The 19,025-nt window shown below is 45.8% G+C and overlaps 1 pseudogene; it reads left to right on the top strand.

The window, feature by feature from the left end:
• The window catches only part of LOC129858599 (protein PTHB1-like), a 172,283-nt pseudogene that overhangs the window by 35,593 nt on the left and 117,665 nt on the right, over window positions 1–19,025 (top strand).

Below are 19,025 nucleotides of genomic sequence, written 5' to 3'. Positions count from 1 at the left end.
ATAGAGAGCAAGAGTGAATGGATGAATGAATGAATGAAAGAACGTGTGCTTTCCTCTGTGGGCTCAGACATTATCAGTATGGGACAGCAGACATGAAAGGTTCTATAATCTGAATGAATGAAACGGAGGTACATGGTCACCTTGACACGGTCAAGCAAACACTGTAAACTCTCACCCAAAGCAAACAGAACAGTCTGCTACCACAACCTTCCCAATTCCTAGAAACCGGTTTCATATCAGTTTTATCACAGTGTCTGAGAGCAGTGCAAAGAGACTGATGTACTTGGAGCCTTTGTGATGAAAAGCTGTAACATGTTGATGTAGGAACATTTGAAGAAAAGTCTGGTCGCCCTAAGAGTGTTTAGTCCTGTGTGTCTGCCTAGCTGGGATCCATTTTTTCACCAGCCTACTGTAGGTTAGTAGAGGTGTTGGAGATTATAGAACCACATTTTGAAGCAAATGTTGCCCTCACCATTAAGATGGCTGTAAGTCATGACAGCTAAAAGATGAGTTAGGTGATGCGTACGTAACCATGGCAGTCATCACAACGCAGCAGATTAAACACACACACCGTGAACCAGCGATGACTGGTGTGTTTATGCCACACTTTTTGTCTCCCACACACAGAAATCTGGCGCTGCTCTCCACCAGTCTATCAGCAGCCTTCTGCTGTGAAACCCAGGCCCCTAACCACGCTCACGCTCACACACCCCTCTACCCCACCCTACCCCTACCTGACCCCACCATGGTCGTGTTTGGCTAAGGATAGATACGTTTGGCGTTGGATATCCAGGACCACCTAGATGTACAGCCAGTCAAACCTTTTTAACAGGACTTTTGACTCATTGAATGATTTTGTCCAGAATGACCGGATTTGGCCCATACTGTGTCTTGTTGAAGTGCGTAGTGTATAAACTCCATCTTCATCTGTCTCTTTGAGTCCCACTCTCTCTTTCTCCTCCTCTGTCTCTCTCTTGTCACCTTTATCTCTCCATCTCCCACACGTTCTGCCTTTTAGCTTTCTCTCTACAGATCTCTCTCTCTCTCACACTCACTCCCTTCCTCTGACGTCTTGTCCGTGTGTTTTATCCTGGGTAATGGGGAGCTGGAGCTGCCCAGTTAGCCTCTGTGTTTTGGAGTGTGTGAGTTTGGCACAGACCAACAGACCAATGCCCATGTGTCTTTGATTCTTTGACTGTGTGTGTGTGCCACCGCAGGATGCTCTGTTTAGAAACTCCACCCCTCCGCTCAGCTTGGTCTGTCCTGGGTTCGTGGAGGAGGCAGCGCCTTCTGATTTTTATTGTTATTTCACTCTTTATTCGTCTCAGATGGCAACCCATTCCCCCTGTCCACCACCACACTACCTTCTTTGTTCTCGCTGTCTCTGTCTCTCTCTCCTTTCCCTTGTTACAGGTTTTGTAGTCTGATTTAAATCACTAAATAGTGCATTTCTAGATAAGAGCCAAGTATTCCATTAATACACGAGTACACACTGACAGCAACAGCCCCCCCCCCCCCCCCCCCCCCCCCCCCCACACACACACACACGCATGCAAACACCTCAAAGAGATGGCATGCACATAGCTTTGATCCTGGAGAGCCGCGGTGTCTGCTAGTTTTCATCCTTACCTCATAATCATCATACGATATAGACCTGGGAAACCTGGTGGATTGTTAAGCCTGTCAGTATGCCAGGTAGAAATCATCTAAACCAGTCAACTGGGCAGCTCTCTAGGACTCACCCCCCACACTGATATGATAGTAGTTGCAACCAAAAAACTGTTAAACAAATCAAAATATATTTTATATTTGAGATTCTTCAAATAGCCACCCTTTGCCTCGACAGCTTTGCACACTCTTGGCATTCTCTCAACCAGCTTCACCTGGAATACTTTTCCAACAGTCTTGAAGGAGTTCCCACATATGCTGAGCACTTGTTGGCTGCTTTTCCTTCACTCTGAAGTCCGACTCATCCCAAACCATCTCAATTTGGTTGAGGTCGGGGAATTGTGGAGACCAGGACATCTGATGCAGCACTCCATCACTCGCCTTCTTGGTAAAATAGCCCTTACACAGCCTGGAGGTGTGGGTCATTGTCCTGTTGAAATCAAATTATAGTCCCACTAAGCGCAAACCAGATGGGATGGCGTATCGCTGCAGAGTGCTGTGCTAGCCATGCTGGTTAAGTGTGCCTTGAATTCTAAATATATCACAGACAGTGTCACCAGCAAAGCATCCCCACACCATAACACCACCTCCTCCATGCTTTACGGTGGGAAATACACATGTGGACATCATCCGTTCACCCACACCGCGCATCACAAAGACACAGCGGTTGAAACCAAAAATCTCCAATTTGGACTCCAGACCAAAGGACAAATTTCCACCGGTCTAATGTCCATTGCTCGTGTTTCTTGGCCCAAGCAAATCTCTTCTTATTATTGGTGTCCTTTAGCAGTGGTGTCTTTGTAGAAACTGTTGTTTATCTTTGCTTATTTGAGCTGTTCTTGCCATAGTATGGACTTGGTAAAATACCATCTTCTGTATACCACCCCTACCTTGTCATAACACAACTGATTGGCTCAAACGCATTAAGGCATTAACAGGCACACCTGTTAATTGAAATGCATTTCAGGTGACTATCGGATGAAGCTGGTTGAGAGAATGCCAAGAGTGTGCAAAGCTGTCATCGAGGCAAAGGGTGGTTACTTTGAAGAATCTCTCAAATATATTTTGATTTGTTTAACACTTTTCTTGGTTACTGCATGATTCCATATGTGTTAATTTATAGTTTTGATGTCTTCTACTCATACATTGTAGAATAATAGTGGTGTTCTAAAACGTTTGACCGGTAGTGTATGTAAAGTGAGTCTTATCTGATGGTCCTGCTTCGTGGAGAGAACTTTAACGTACAACAGAGAGGCTTTGAATGGATTGCTCTAACAGACCCTACACGGGGATGTGACCCAAGTCTTGACCCCAAAAGGTCAAAGGTGGCCATTTAGCGCCCTGCTGATCTTCACCCGAGATCCCTAATGGGTCTCTGCAAGTGTCAGTATGTGCCCCCACACACACATCCTAACACTAAAACACTACACCGTTTAATACTCTTGCAGACGCTCTCTCACACACATGCACAAACATTCTCTCTTTTACAGTCTCTTTCACAGTCTCATACATGCTCACACACACACACAATGATTCTCTCAGTGGAGCGTGCACACACTCTTTGCACACCAAACACTTTCCCTCTCTGTTCTCAGTGTGTGATGTGCATTACCCTGCCGACCCTTCTTGACCCGTCTTCTCCCAGGGGTGGGTGGCCGAGGTCACCTAAGGTCAAAGCGAAATGTCTTCCGCTTAACGCAGGCCCTGAGGGAAGGAGTGAGTGGGAGAAGGAAGGAGATACGAGGGGGATTTGTGTCCTCCTCCTTTGTTGTTATTGTTGTTCTACGCTGGGCGCTAATGGTGTGGTAACACTTAGACTGTCTGGTCACTATTTGCTCGCGGGGTCGAGGGGTTAAAAGCAAGCCTGCCCCCGTTTTTGAAAAGTAGAGTGATGGAGGGAGAGGGCTCGTCACGCTGTCAGAGCGTCTGACGGAGCGCAGAGAAAGTGGTGGCCCTTTTGGCTTCTCTGCTTCTTCTCCCACTCCTTTCTTTTTCTTCCTTTTGATGCTCTCTCCCCTCCTAATCTGTTTCTTCCTTTTTTTCTCCACTCAGCCACCGTCTCTCCTCCTCTCTGGCGCTGTGTGTGTCATGTTAAGGATCCTTGTCTGACGTTTTGACTGCCTCCATGTATAGTTGAACGGTGTTGGAGTTGGTGCTACAGAACACACTACCCTCCTGGGCCCTGTGTCAGCAGGAAGAGCCAGGGACAGAGAAGAATACAAAGAGAGAGATGGAGAAGAGGGAAACAAACGACCTGCCAACCTGCATGCATTTTGCGTACCATGCACACAAATGCTACAGTCAGCTAGACTACTACAGTCAGCTAGACTACTACAGTCAGCTAGACTACTACAGTCAGCTAGACTACTACAGTCAGCTAGACTACTACAGCCAGCTAGACTACTACAGCCAGCTAGACTACTACAGCCAGCTAGACTACTACAGCCAGCTAGACTACTACAGTACGCTAGACTGCTACAGTACGCTAGACCGCTACAGTACGCTAGACCGCTACAGTACGCTAGACCGCTACAGTACGCTAGACTGCTACAGTACGCTAGACTGCTACAGTACGCTAGACTGCTACAGTACGCTAGACTGCTACAGTACGCTAGACTGCTACAGTACGCTAGACTGCTACAGTACGCTAGACTGCTACAGTCAGCTAGACTGCTACAGTCAGCTAGACTACTACAGTCAGCTAGACTGCTACAGTCAGCTAGTCAGCTAGACTACTACAGTCAGCTAGACTACTACAGCTAGCTAGACTACTACAGCTAGCTAGACTACTACAGTCAGCTAGACTGCTACAGTCAGCTAGACTGCTACAGTCAGCTAGACTGCTACAGCCAGCTAGACTACTACAGCCAGCTAGACTACTACAGTCAACTAGACTACTACAGTCAGCTAGACTGCTACAGTCAGCTAGTCAGCTAGACTACTACAGTCAGCTAGACTACTACAGTCAGCTAGACTGCTACAGTCAGCTAGACTGCTACAGTCAGCTAGACTGCTACAGTCAGCTAGTCAGCTAGACTACTACAGTCAGCTAGACTACTACAGTCAGCTAGACTACTACAGTCAGCTAGTCAGCTAGACTGCTACAGTCAGCTAGACTACTACAGTCAGCTAGACTACTACAGTCAGCTAAACTACTACAGTCAGCTAAACTACTACAGTCAGCTAGTCAGCTAGACTACTACAGTCAGCTAGACTACTACAGTCAGCTAAACTACTACAGTCAGCTAGTCAGCTAGACTACTACAGTCAGCTAGACTACTACAGTCAGCTAAACTACTACAGTCAGCTAGACTACTACAGTCAGCTAGACTACTACAGTCAGCTAGACTGCTACAGTCAGCTAGACTGCTACAGTCAGCTAGACTGCTACAGTCAGCTAGACTGCTACAGTCAGCTAGACTGCTACAGTCAGCTAGACTGCTACAGTCAGCTAGACTGCTACAGTCAGCTAGACTACTACAGTCAGCTAGACTACTACAGTCAGCTAGACTACTACAGTCAGCTAGACTACTACAGTCAGCTAGACTACTACAGTCAGCTAGACTGCTACAGTCAGCTAGTCAGCTAGACTACTACAGTCAGCTAGTCAGCTAGACTACTACAGTCAGCTAGTCAGCTAGACTACTACAGTCAGCTAGTCAGCTAGACTACTACAGTCAGCTAGTCAGCTAGACTACTATAGTCAGCTAGACTACTACAGTCAGCTAGTCAGCTAGACTGCTACAGTCAGCTAGTCAGCTAGACTGCTACAGTCAGCTAGTCAGCTAGACTGCTACAGTCAGCTAGTCAGCTAGACTGCTACAGTCAGCTAGTCAGCTAGACTGCTACAGTCAGCTAGTCAGCTAGACTGCTACAGTCAACTAGTCAGCTAGACTGCTACAGTCAGCTAGTCAGCTAGACTGCTACAGTCAGCTAAACTGCTACAGTCAGCTAGTCAGCTAGACTGCTACAGTCAGCTAGTCAGCTAGACTACTACAGTCAGCTAGTCAGCTAGACTACTACAGTCAGCTAGTCAGCTAGACTACTACAGTCAGCTAGTCAGCTAGACTACTACAGTCAGCTAGTCAGCTAGACTACTACAGTCAGCTAGTCAGCTAGACTACTACAGTCAGCTAGACTGCTACAGTCAGCTAGACTACTACATTGCATCCAGTAATTGAATTATTCAGATGTTTTATTTTCTCCCCAAACAAAATGAAGAAGCCAGTTTACATTTTCACTGGACTGTCTAAATAAAGTCTCCAATTAATTAGAATAATAATAAATGTAACCTAGAAAAATTTGAAAGTGTCAATGAGACCACCTCATTTTAATTTAGTAGGGTGTCCAATCAATAACGCATCTTTTGACCAATGGGTAAAATAACAGAATTGTGTAAATAATAAGAAAAGCGATGGTCCAAACCTCACCTCCCTATCACAATCCATTCAAAAGTTATTGTAGTTTTTACCCTTGTAGGATGGCCAGAATTAGGGTGATTAAATCAATGGAAAGAAAGTGGTGAAATTCAGGAAAATGTTATTGCATTATCTAGTCTGGATTCTGTGCAAGAATTAAGGCTACTGGCTACCTGACAGGCTCACTTTTCCCCGTTCACCGCCTTTCTTCTCGAATCCGCAGGACATAAAAATATAGAGATAAGATGGATATGGATTTTGAGACATGACATTAGGTTACACAATCCGAGGTTACCCCCCTGAACATTTCAGAACATGACTAATCATATTTGTCTTGGTCAAATGTATTCGACACAAGACTTCTGTGTTGGCTACATTGTTTGATATCATTTAAAACTCTAGGTTTCAGGAAATGGCAGTTGCAGGTTTTTCAAAAATGCAAAATGCTCCAACTTTTGGGTGTCAGGTGTCAGGGGAAATTTTTGGGTGTCTGGGAAAATGTATGGAGTAGAAAGTACATTATTTTATTTTGGAATGTACATTGTATTTTTTACTTAAGTATTTTACACCACTGAAAATTCTTCATGGTTGGCAGGTTTGAGACAAGGAAAGACAGACAGATTGACAATGAAAATGAAAAGATGGCTAGATGGTCTGTGAAATCCCTTCACTACAGACAGAGAGAGAGAGAGCAGGACACAGACATACAGAGTAGAGTGCTTGATATGTGTGTAGTGGGGAATCCTGGCACATACCCCTGGCTCAGTCACCTGTGCCGGGCCCTACTCTGCTCTGGGCTCCATACGTCACGCCCCATTACCACACCACCTGACACATGGTCGGTGTGCCCATTCAAACAGGGCTGTGTGTCACTTGTGTGTGTAACTTGGCTCGACCTCTCTCCAAAGCCATTAGCTGAAATCTGGCCTTTCCTCCCAGGCTGTTTTTGATCCCCATCTACCTTCTCTCTGACTCTGTTAGGGTATTACAACTGGACTCAAATCAGCACCCTCCGCTTTGTGCCACAGGCACCCTTTCTCTGTGTGTATGTTAGAGTTGTCTGGTTAACGTTGTTAACCCTGCTGTCTTCACCTCCGGTGGAGATTTTTAACCATGTAACCATGTGTGACACTGAGAGTATGTGACTGTGTGTGTTTTTAGGCCTGGGTAGTCTGAGTGTTGAGGATACTGTTTCCTGTCCTTTCCACACTTGTTAAAGTGCTGAGTCGTCATGTGTCTGTGTTTTGACTGTGTGTCTAAAATGGTGTTATTCTTTTTTATATATATATATATTTTTTTACAGGTGTTGGGTCTACCTCTGGTGGCGTTCTCTGCCTTCCTGAATGGGCAGTATCCACCAGCAGACCGGACTGAAGACGTGGCCGTATCTTACAGCTCTCCTACAGGTACACACACTGACAACCTCTTAAACATCTCATGTCTTTCTACAACCTGTCAGAAACATATCACACTTGCCTCATCTGTCTCATGAATCGATGCTTTTACGTTTCCCTGCCTGTGACTTATCTTACGTTAAGTCCACAGACGTCTGTCTGTAACAGCTCTGACATCTGGCTAACGGTACTGACATATGGCTGTTACGAGATGGACCGCGAGTAACACCGCTGATAGTTGGCTGTAACAGTACTGACATCTGGCTGTAGCAGCTCTGTACCCTTTAAAACCACTGAATGGGTAACAGCAGACTGAACTGTATCCATCGAAGCATCTGGTTCCTGGCAGTATGTGTTTCTGGAAGACATTACTCTCCCCTCTAACCAACAAAACCCCTCTTTATTTCAATTAAAATGTCATGGGGTTTTATTATTTCAATTGATTCAAAGCGGCTCACAAAAAAAGTGGCATTTGTGCTATTGTTTCCCTTGGACTGTCTGTGTTGGCAGCGCCTTGTGGAAAGGTTCCCTGAAAGCACATGAAATGTGAAATGGCTTGGAAATATCGAGGCGTTTATTTGTAATTTTATTGTGATGCTAAAAATAGCGGGGGTGGAAAGAGAAGAGTCTGGAGTTTTTCACAGGACCTTCCAGAGATGGCTGCCCTGTGTTTTGATCAGTAAGACATTACTTAGATCACAGGTAGGGCTCACAGTAACAGAGAGAAGAGATGAGCAGGGGAAGGAGGGATGGCTACACACACACACACACACACACACACACACACACACACACACACACACACACACACACACACACACACACACACACACACGGTTATATGACTGTTTAGTGGACTATATTTCTCTCTGTGCGTCAGTGTGTGAATGGATGTGTTGGCCCGCTGGCTAGGTGTTAGACAGAGCAGTGTTAATCTTCATTAGCGCTCTCCTCCACTCCTCTGCTCTGAATGCCTGGCTGGAATGGGAGGAATGCAGCAGTCTATACTGTGGGCTTTCTCTTTCTGCCGCTGCACCCAGAGGCAACGATTACAACTCACAACTCTCTGTTACTGTCTACACTCCTTTCCCATTAAAGGGATTTGCGGTAGTGCTCTCCCACTGTCCACTATCTAATATAGTAGGGACATGTTGGGGGCCATCCACTGTCTCAATTATTTCACATTCATTTTTAATCACACCAGCCTCTACGTGTTTGTGCGCATATCTCTGTCTATTTCCCCTCTATCTGTATATTTGTCCTGTGTTCAGTTCCATTTGACCTGTGCTAAATCTCTGCCCCGCTCTCCTCTCCCTCTCCTCTTCAGCTCCTCTCCTCTCCCTCTCCTCTTCAGCTCCTCTCCTCTCCCTCTCCAGCTCCTCTCCTCTCCCTCTCCTCTCCTCAGCAGCCAGTGTGGCTACACCCAGCCAACAGAGGGAGAGAGACGGAGAAGGGGAGGGAGGGAGAGAGACGGAGAAGGGGAGGGAGGGAGAGAGACGGAGAAGGGGAGGGAGGGAGAGAGACGGAGAAGGGGAGGGAGGGAGAGAGACGGAGAAGGGGAGGGAGGGAGAGAGACGGAGAAGGGGAGGGAGGGAGAGAGACGGAGAAGGGGAGGGAGGGAGAGAGACGGAGAAGGGGAGAGAGACGGAGAAGGGGAGGGAGGGAGAGAGACGGAGAAGGGGAGGGAGGGAGAGAGACGGAGAAGGGGAGGGAGGGAGAGAGACAGAGAAGGGGGGGGAGGGAGAGAGAGACGGAGAAGGGGAGAGAGAGAGAGACGGAGAAGGGGAGAGAGAGAGAGACGGAGAAGGGGAGGGAGGGAGGGGCGCAGAGAGAGAGACACAGACACAGACATCAGAGCGTGAAATACACAAGCACAGCTCCGGGGGCATGCTGCAGTTTCATTCTCAATCTGGCCCTCATGGACTGTGCTGCTAGACTGCTAGAGGAATCAGTGGCACATGATTCAGTGTAGAGCTCATTCCTCAGTCAATGAAACACATTCAGCACCACCTTGAGTCCTCCAGCATTTAATTAACTTCACTCACTGTCAAACGGATGACTGTGTAGGTGATTGTGTAGTTGAATGTGTGTCATTGATTATTTCAATAACAGCGGTTTGGCAGAATTATTTTTTGAAGAATGTGCACCTTTTTAAAAATTGAATCATTATAGAATGAATCAGTCCACAGCTGGCTGATAATGGGTTTTGCTGACTAGAACCATTTTGTCTCCTGAATTGATGTTAAGCTGAATGCGTTTGACTGGTTGTCGGTTATTCTTGGCCGTCTGTAGCTGCAGTAGTTGATGTCTCTGTTTTTAGACTGTCTGTATTCTGTCAGTCTGGTACTTAAGCCTAGAAGGTCTGTTCTGTTATTCTGTCTGTCTCATTGTCTATTGTCAGTCTCAAGCCTGCTGTCTGTGTCTAGGTGGCGCTTTTGACTTCTGAGAACACATTTAATAAAAGAGACAGACAGTGACTGAGATGACTTATGTGCGGTTGGGGTGCATCAACAGGAGTCTACTTTCACCCGTCCAGGTCTTGATTTGGTGCAGATAAAGGAGAAGACGCGAGGGGAGGACTCCACTTTCCAGAGAGATGAGAGGAAGAGAACAGGGAGACGAGAGAGGTGGAACAGAGGAGGGAGAGAGACGGAAGGAAACGAGGGGAGAGACTAAAGCGGGGGACGAAGTAGTGAGGGAGGGATGAAGGGAGGAATTGAAAGGGGGCGGGGGTGTGTGTAAAGTGAATGAGTAGGCTCCAGTGTTTACGTGCCCTGGGCCAGGGCCCTCTAAAGTGACTGTGTTGTGTTTGTGTTTCTCCTGCTCTGCTGCTGGCCCATATGAAAGAGCTCAACCCTGCAGGTAAGTAGACTGGGCTCTGCTCTGGGAAACACAGGAAGAGCCCACAGCCCACTGTTTATGTTCCCCCGTAACTCGATATCGCTAGAGAGAGACACGCGTGCACACACACACACACACACACAGTTTCACATACACAGTTTTGGTTACACATACTGTACGCATGGGCACGCCACGTACACATGCAGACACTTATGCACTTGCATGTACTCACCACACACACACACACACACACACACAGGCTAAATAGTTGGGTGTCTAGTTCTGAGTAGCGTGTGTTTATTTCTGTCTGTCCGTGCCTCTGTCTGTGCTCTGATACAGTAGATGTCCTCCCTTTTGATCAGTGACACACACACACACACGTTTCATCGCATCGATGACATCATTGCAGCTGCACAATGAACGGGATCCCTTACAGTCGCCCTGAGGTCAAATAAACAGAGTGGTCAGAGAGACTTAACACACACTCAATGAGATATCATGCAGTATGACTAGTGCTGGTGTAATCAGGCTGCTGAGGTTCCAGACTAGTTCCATTATCCATTGAGAGAGGATGATTGACAGCACATGTTGCTGTGTGAATGCTTAAAAGCAAAGATTTTAGAGAAAATAATATTACATACTTTGGAGAAAAGTAGCCCACTCTCATAACTACTACAGAAACCCTCATAGGCCTCATATCTACCAGTGACCCCATAGTGAGGTCAGGTGTGTCAACCATGAGTTGGCCAACAGAGGGCAACAATGACAGCTCAGGTGAGACATAATACACACACACACAGCCCATGCAGGTAAATCATTGTGTCGAGTGAGGGTCGTAACTCTGCCGTGGCAGGCTGAGAATACACGGGGTGTCTGGGATACGGTGTGTGAAGAGGTGGGACCAGTTTAGATTTACAGGCAGGGCGTCCCCCTCTTCCTAACCACACACACACACACACACACACACACACACACACACACACACACAGTTTGTCTTTAGAGAGTGCCGACTAGTCAATGGCGGCTGGGAACCTGAGAGGGGAGAGGGGGTCTCCGTCTTCTCTCTTGCTATCATTCCCTACTTCTCACTCCTTTCTTTTCTCCCTCCAGCTCTTCCCCTCAACTTTAGTCAGTCCCCCCCCCCCCCCCGTTTCTTTCGACCACACCCCTCATTGATGGCAGGACATTTAATTTAGCTGATCCTGCAGCAATTGGGTTTAGTTGCCCATTTGAAAGCATTGGAAGATTGTTTAACCATCACGTTAATATTCTAGGAGTCTATGGGCCAACAGTGTGACTGTGGTCAAACGTCCTCTCGATTCGACACCCTTCGGTAGCCTCAATATGAGTTTGCACAGTTTGAAGATGCTTTTAAAAAGCCACATCTACAGGTTACTCTACAGAAAAACACAATGACTAAAAAGGAGAGAGGAAGAGAAGTTTAGAGTGAGAGACGAAGAAAGAAAGAGGGAGAAAAGAAAAGGGTGAAAAGAAGCGAGGGAAGGATAACTGAAGAGAGGGAGGTAGGGAGAACACCGTGTCTATACTCTGAGTCCCTAAGGCTGTGATTTTGCACCATTATGTTAGTGGTTGCTGCTACATGAGCCAGGGCGATGTACACGGCTTAGGTTACCTGGCCAGACATAACAGGGAAGGATTATACTCTAACTGGCTAGTGATGGGCCTGGAAAAGACCCTGCGCGTTCTCTTCTTCATTCTTTCTCTCAGCTCTCTTCCTCGAGAGCGAGCGACTCTTGCACTATGCCTCGGCTTGAACGCTTTTTCTCTCTTTCCTTTCCGTCTGTCTTTCTATTAATCTCTCTCTCTTTATCACCTTTCCCAAACTTTTCCCTATTTCTCTTTTCTCTCTTGTGAAAGGATGGAAAACAGAGTAAAAAGGGAATTTCCCCCCGAGCAGTCTCTTGCTCTCTCTCGGTCTCTCTCTGTTATTCCAGCCAGGGTTTTAGCCAGCTCAGCATCGTCAGCCAACTCTGGAAGAGTTATGGTTGGGTACCTCGGCCTGTAATGCTCCCCGGTGCTGTTTTAGGAGTTCCCTTAACCAGAGATCCTCCAAAAACATCCACAACTCGGTTATTTGAGATGTTTGTGTTGAGTCTCACTCACAGATTGGCTTCAGTGTAGTGAATATGCATGAAATGATCTCAATCATGTTATTGAATGTGATGGGTTTTAAAGAGGAAATGTCTGAAGGAAAGGTGTTTTTAAGGGGATTTTCTATCAGATGTAATTTGCCTTTGGGGATATTTTGAAGCGAACACCTCTTAAGCATGAAACGCAGAGAATCTCATTTCCGATAGACTGCCAATAGGTACTTATCACAGCCAACAGGAGTGACAAGAAAAAAGGAAAAAATAGGGCATTTTCTCCCTACATCCATGGTTAAATGTCATAAGCCAGTCACACTTCAAATGCAATGTAGGCTATGGCTGCTAGCTAAGTGCACAGACGCAATGCAAACCACTGTAGCTAGTATTGACATTATAATTAAATAACAATGGATTAGTTTCCATGAAACAGTTGCCTGTGTTAGCTGCACAGTTACTGCAGTGTCCTAGGCTAGCTAGCTATGTTGTGCTAGCTAGCAATATGCTAACGTTAGCTAGTTAGCTAAGCATTTGGCTATGGGCTGGCACTGGCAGTATGGGATTATGGAGAGTGAATTGCTAGGTAGTTATCTAGCTGTGGCCATCTGGCTAGTATTAACAAGGGATTTCTACAAAAATAGCAACATTAACGCAGCTAGCTAGCTAGCTAACATTGGAAACCATAAGCAACACACACAGACATGCATTGCCAAACAATGCTACTGCCACCTTCTGGTTTGGAGTATTTAAACAAGGCTAACGACTTCAAGGTCTTTGCTGTGTGAACTCAAAAGAGATTGACTGCCGACACTCTGTTCAGAGGTGCTAAGTACTGTCGGCAGGTAAACGTTTGACAGTCCTACCGGTGTGTCTGAGCTATTAGAGAGGATTCTTGAGAATTCTATTAATCGTTCCATCAGAGCCGTGTCTTAACCACACACGCACCCGTGATAGAGCACATTGACTCATTAAAAGATTTGTCTCTCCAATTTTTAAGGAGCTGCACGTTTCACAAAACCTCCTCCTCACATTCACCCTCTCAGGCATCGCGAGGGTGGCCCAGTGTAAGTTCTCCCTGCCCTTCCATCTGGTCTGCTGCCTCTCCGCCCCCTCCAAGAACGCCATGTTCAAGTTCACCGTGGATACCAACAAACCGCCTGTCAACCTCAGCGAGGTCTTCCCAGGTAACAGACCATAGAGATCTACCTGAGTCACCCCAGAACCTGGTCTGTACCATAGATATCTACATGACCTGTTCTCCACTGGTTCCCTGTACACCCAGGGATAGTGGGCAAGTGGTGTTCCATGAGAATAGTGGTTAAGTTTTAAGTCTGCTTGTCTTCGATAGTGTCAACTGCACGAAAGTGAGTGGCATGTATTTGCGCTGGAATGGAGAGTGAGTGGTATGTATTGATGCTGTTGATAGTGTGTGTGGGAATCTAGTCTACCTGCTGTTGGTGAGCAGGTCTCAGCCCTGGGAAGTAGCTCTGACTATCAGTCATCATCTGGACCAGGGCATGGCGTCTCCTACTACACAGGACCCCTGTCCCAGATTAGATGCATGAAGATTGTGTGTGTGCATGCGCTGCTCTATGGGCAGATAAAGAACAATGTGATGTGCTCTGTTCACCTTGGCTGGCGTCCTGAGGAGAGATAAGCTGCCATATCTCTGTCTGACATCCCACCGATGGAGACCCCACTATACTGGCCCCTGAGAACCTCAGAGACAGAGTGTGTGTGGTAGGGAACCCATAACATATCTCTGCCTGACATCCCACCACTAGAGTCCACACTGTACTGGTCCATGAGAACGTTAAGTCTGTGTGTGAATAATGGGTTATTGTGGTGTTTCAGGGGACTGTTTTAATTTATGTGCCATATACCTGACAGGTATCTGTACCCTTAACCAATGGACTCTAGTTCCTATTGTTCTAACTAAATGCCCCTCTCTGTGTTGTAGACTTTCTGTAGAAGTCTGAGGACAAGGAGGGAAACGCTCTGTCCTTCCACTTCCTCTCAGGGCCCAGAGTCACTGTAATGGCCTCCAAGACCTCCCGTGAGTACACACACGCCGCATCCTCTAGCACTTGGTTGGTTGATGTGGAGTTGAGCTTCTACCCTCTCTACCCTCTTCTACCCTCTCCAGAGCGCTACCGTATCCAGAGTGAGAGTTTCGAGAACATCTGGCTGGTGGCTAAGGAGCTGGTGCAGCGCTTCGACCGCCACTTTGCCAAGCAGGGAGTCAAAGACTTTAGAATCAGCTTTGCAGGCCCTATACCTCTGGATGAGTACTTTGAGACTGTCCACTACCACTTTGAGGTGTGTGTTGAACACAGGCACACTGTCACACACACATTCATGTGTTGTGTTTGTAGGTGCAGCTTTTGCCTGCAGTGTTAGAAAAACATTTTTTGTGTGTGCGTGCGTGTAGCTGCGTGTGAGTGCAGAGAAGTACCAGGACCTGTCAGAGCGGGCGGTCCAGTTCAGGGCCATCCAACGCCGTCTCCTGACCCGCTTCAAAGACAAGACCCCCGCCACCCTACAGAACCTAGACACACTGATGGAGGGCACCTACCGCCAGGTCAGACACACACACACAGTAGACCAGGACACTCTCAGGCATGCATATAGCATTTAGAAACATGATGAAAGGAGAGTCTCTCCCCTCCCTTCTTCCCTCTCTTTTTTTTGGAGGTGTTGATTTTTCCCTACCTCACACCGTATGGTGATTTACACACACACACACAGAGTAATGAGTGCACTAGTGTTGATTTATAGAGTGATGGGCCTACACTGCTGATTTATGCACTTCCTGCTGCTATTGAGGTGCTAGCTCCCACCGTGTGGTATACTTATAGCAGACAAACAAACTTCCATAACCACACACACACAGGAATACACACACACAATGCCATGACCACACACACAGACAGGAATACACAAATATACACACCCATGCTTATGCAGGCGCACATACACATATACTGTAAGCACATAAACACAAAGACATACACTACCGGTCAAAGGTTTTAGAACACCTACTCATTCAAGGGTTTTTCTTTATTTTTTACTATTTTCTACATTGTAGAATAATAGTGAAGACATCAAAACTAGAATAATAACACATGGAATCATGTAGTAACCAATATAGTGTTAAACAAATCAAAATATATTTGATATTTGATATTCTTCAAATAGCCACCCTTTGCCTTGATGACAGCTTTGCACACTCTTGGCATTCTCTCAACCAGCTTCATGAAGTAGTCACCTGGAATGCATTTCAATTACCAGTTGTGGCTTGTTAAAAGTTAATTTGTGGAATTTCTTTCCTTCTTAATGCATTTGAGCCAATCAGTTGTGTTGTGACAAGGTGGGGGGGTATACAGAAGATAGCCCTATTTGGTAAAAGACCAAGTCCATATTATGGCGAGAACAGCTCAAATAAGCAAAGTGAAACAACAGACCATCATTACTTTAAGGTCAGTCAATACGGAAAATTTCAAGAACTTTGAACATTTCTTCAAGACGCAAAAACCTTCAAGTACTATGATGAAACTGGCTCTCATGAGGACCGTCACAGGAATGGAAGACAGAGGATAAGTTCAGTTGAGTAACCAGCCTCAGAAATTGCAGCCCAAATAAATGCTTCACAGAGTTCAAGTAACAGACACATCTCAACATCAACTGTTCAGAGGAGACTGTGTGAATCAGGCCTTCATGGTAAAATTGCTGCAAAAAAAAACACTACCACAGGACACCAATAAGAAGAAGACTTGCTTGGGCCAAGAAACACGAGCAATGAACATAAGACACGGTGGAAATTTGTCCTTTTATCTGGAGTCCAAATTGGAGATTTTCTCTTTGTGAGACGCGGTGTGTGTGAACGAATTATCTCCGCTTGTGTATTTCCCACCGTAAAGCATGGAGGAGGAGGTGTTATGGTGTGGGGGTGCTTTGCTGGTGACACTGTCTGTGATTTATTTAGAATTCAAGACACACTTAACCAGCATGGGTTCCACAGCATTCTGCAGCAACACGCCATCCCATCTGGTTTGCGCTTAGTGGGACTATAATTAGTTTTTCAACAGGACAATAACCCAACACACCTCCAGGCTGTGTAAGGGCTATTTTACCAAGAAGGAGAGTGATGGAGCGCTGCATCAGATGACCTGGTCTCCACAATCCCCCGACCTCAACCAAATTGAGATGGTTTGGGATGAGTCGGACCGCAGAGTGAAGGAAATGCAGCCAACAAGTGCTGAGCATATGTGGGATCTCCTTCAAGACTGTTGGAAAAGCATTCCAGGGGAAGCTGGTTGAGAGAATGCCAAGGGTGTGCAAAGCTGTCATCAAGGCAAAGGGTGGCTATTTGAAGAATCACTTTTTTGGTTACTACGTGATTCTATATGTGTTATTTCATAGTTTTGATGTCTTCGCTATTATTCTACAATGTAGAAAATACTAAAATAAAGAAAAATCCTTGAATGAGTAGGTGTTCTAAAACTTTTGACCGGTAGTGTATACATGCGCACAGACACACATACACACCCATCTATCTCTGTCGTCTAGGGGCGCCTTATCGCCCGATTAGACATTATTTACTAACTCGGGAGACGGGCTGTAATAAGAATGTGGGAGCATTTGTGTCTCTTTCTTGCTGTGTGTGTGTGTGTGTGTGTGTGTACATTCTCTCTCAGTGTTTTTCTGAGGTCAGGGTGATTGATGCTAGAGCCTTCCTTTTTAAATTATGATTAAACAAAGAAACCTCATTTACAAACTTCTGTATGGTTGGGAGTGTGGGTCAGTGTGTTTGTGGTGTCATTATAATGTGTGTGTTTGCCTTGATTTGAAGTTCCCATTGTGAGTGTGTGATGGTGTGTGTGTGTGTGTCGGCTGATGAATTCCAACTGTGTGTGGATTACTGTATTAGTTCTGTGTGTGTGTGTGTGTGAGCGCGCGTTTGTGAGTGCGTGTGTGAATTTTGAGTGGTGTAGACTGTCTGACGTTGAAAAGTGATGGTCCCTTGCCGTCACTGTTTACAGTAGGGGCTCGTTTGGTGAGGCACTCTTTAACGCTGTTCATTAGCTCTCTTACGGCTCTGGGAGTGGGTGACATCATGACATCATTAGATATTTAATGATTCAGTACTTAACCATTACTCCTATCTGAGTAGAACCATGCAGAGCTCACACTGTAGATGCACTCCCCATAAGGTCCAATACGAGGTGTACTCATACCTTCACCACAAGGTTCAAAACTGGTACAGTTTTAAAGGGACACTTAACTTACAAACTGGGATCAGTGTTAAACTGTTGTTGCTGGCGAAGGGTTCAACATTCACTTTTTTTTCTCTCACTCTCCTGATTTGGGCCAGTTGGCCCAAAAATCTACTGTCCCGAACTGAATTTCTACTGGCCCGGACATGGTGTAGTTTTTAAATTCATTGGGGGTCATGCAGGCCCTTTAGGTTGGCATGTCTTTCTCTATATCCAGCTATTAATAGGCTACATTTGGTTACTATGATTAGGGATGGGTACTTTTAAATACTTTCACTATTCAAATAATAACATGAACGTTTTTAGGGGTGATATTCGGATAGTCGAAATACATGGGTTTAAAATAGTTTTTATTAAACTTGATAACTTGCTTGCTGCGCAGCTGGTACGACTTGGGAGGAGAGGTGCCACTCTTCCCGGTGAGTTTTACACCAGAGCGAGAGACGGTAGCCATACAGGCTCAAGCTAATTAGACGAATTTATAGATGCCATAGTTTATCTATCGTTCCATCTGGTAGTGCCTGTCTTGACTGCATCAAATTGATGTAAAGAAGCTAGCTTAGATAGCCAGCTATGTTAGTCAGCTACAGTAGGTAGCTCGCTACCTAGATTAATTGAGGAAATATTGCTGTGCTTTCTGTCCTTATCTACAACAACTATATGCAGATTGGTCCTTCTCATTTAACTAACTTAATTCCATAATTTGAATTCCATCTATATGAATACTCTCGCAAGTATTCGAATACTAACATCCGTTCAAATATTAGAATATTAAAATTACGTTTTTGTTTCTAAAGTATACCATTTTGACAATACTGTTCTTAGCAGATATCAGTCTAAATGCACTGCATGTCCCAGTGCCAGCTAATGCTATTAATATATCAGTGTCTCTTTATTTCGCTAATGCTAGTTGATGCTCTCCCAGTGCTGCTGCCTTTCCCTTAGCATTACTAGTGCCCTGAGTGATTCTCTCTATGCAGTATTACTCGCTAGTCTGTCTAATGTGCTCCGGTGTCAGTCAGTCCATCCCTTCCTGCCTCTGCTTCCCGCCAGCGCCTGCCACCCACCGTTGATTCGGGAAGTTTCTGACACTTTATACGTGCTGTAATGTATACACGCACCACATAATGGACGATATCGACGGTCTACTGGGAAGAGTGATGCACGCGTCAAATTAATTATTCATATCTCTGGGTGGGTATGGGTTATATGGCCCTTCTGAAGGTCTGTGAGCTATGGTGGTTCTCACGAACTCAGCGCTTTAGTTAGGGTTTATTACTCACAGGGGTTGTCAGTCTAGAGTCTTCCTCTTTTGACATGCCA

The sequence above is a fragment of the Salvelinus fontinalis genome, chromosome 6 (genome assembly GCF_029448725.1).
Source record: "Salvelinus fontinalis isolate EN_2023a chromosome 6, ASM2944872v1, whole genome shotgun sequence".
Taxonomy (NCBI): domain Eukaryota; kingdom Metazoa; phylum Chordata; class Actinopteri; order Salmoniformes; family Salmonidae; genus Salvelinus; species Salvelinus fontinalis.
Note: the sequence above shows the minus strand (reverse complement) of the source record. Positions and strands in the feature narration are given on the sequence as shown.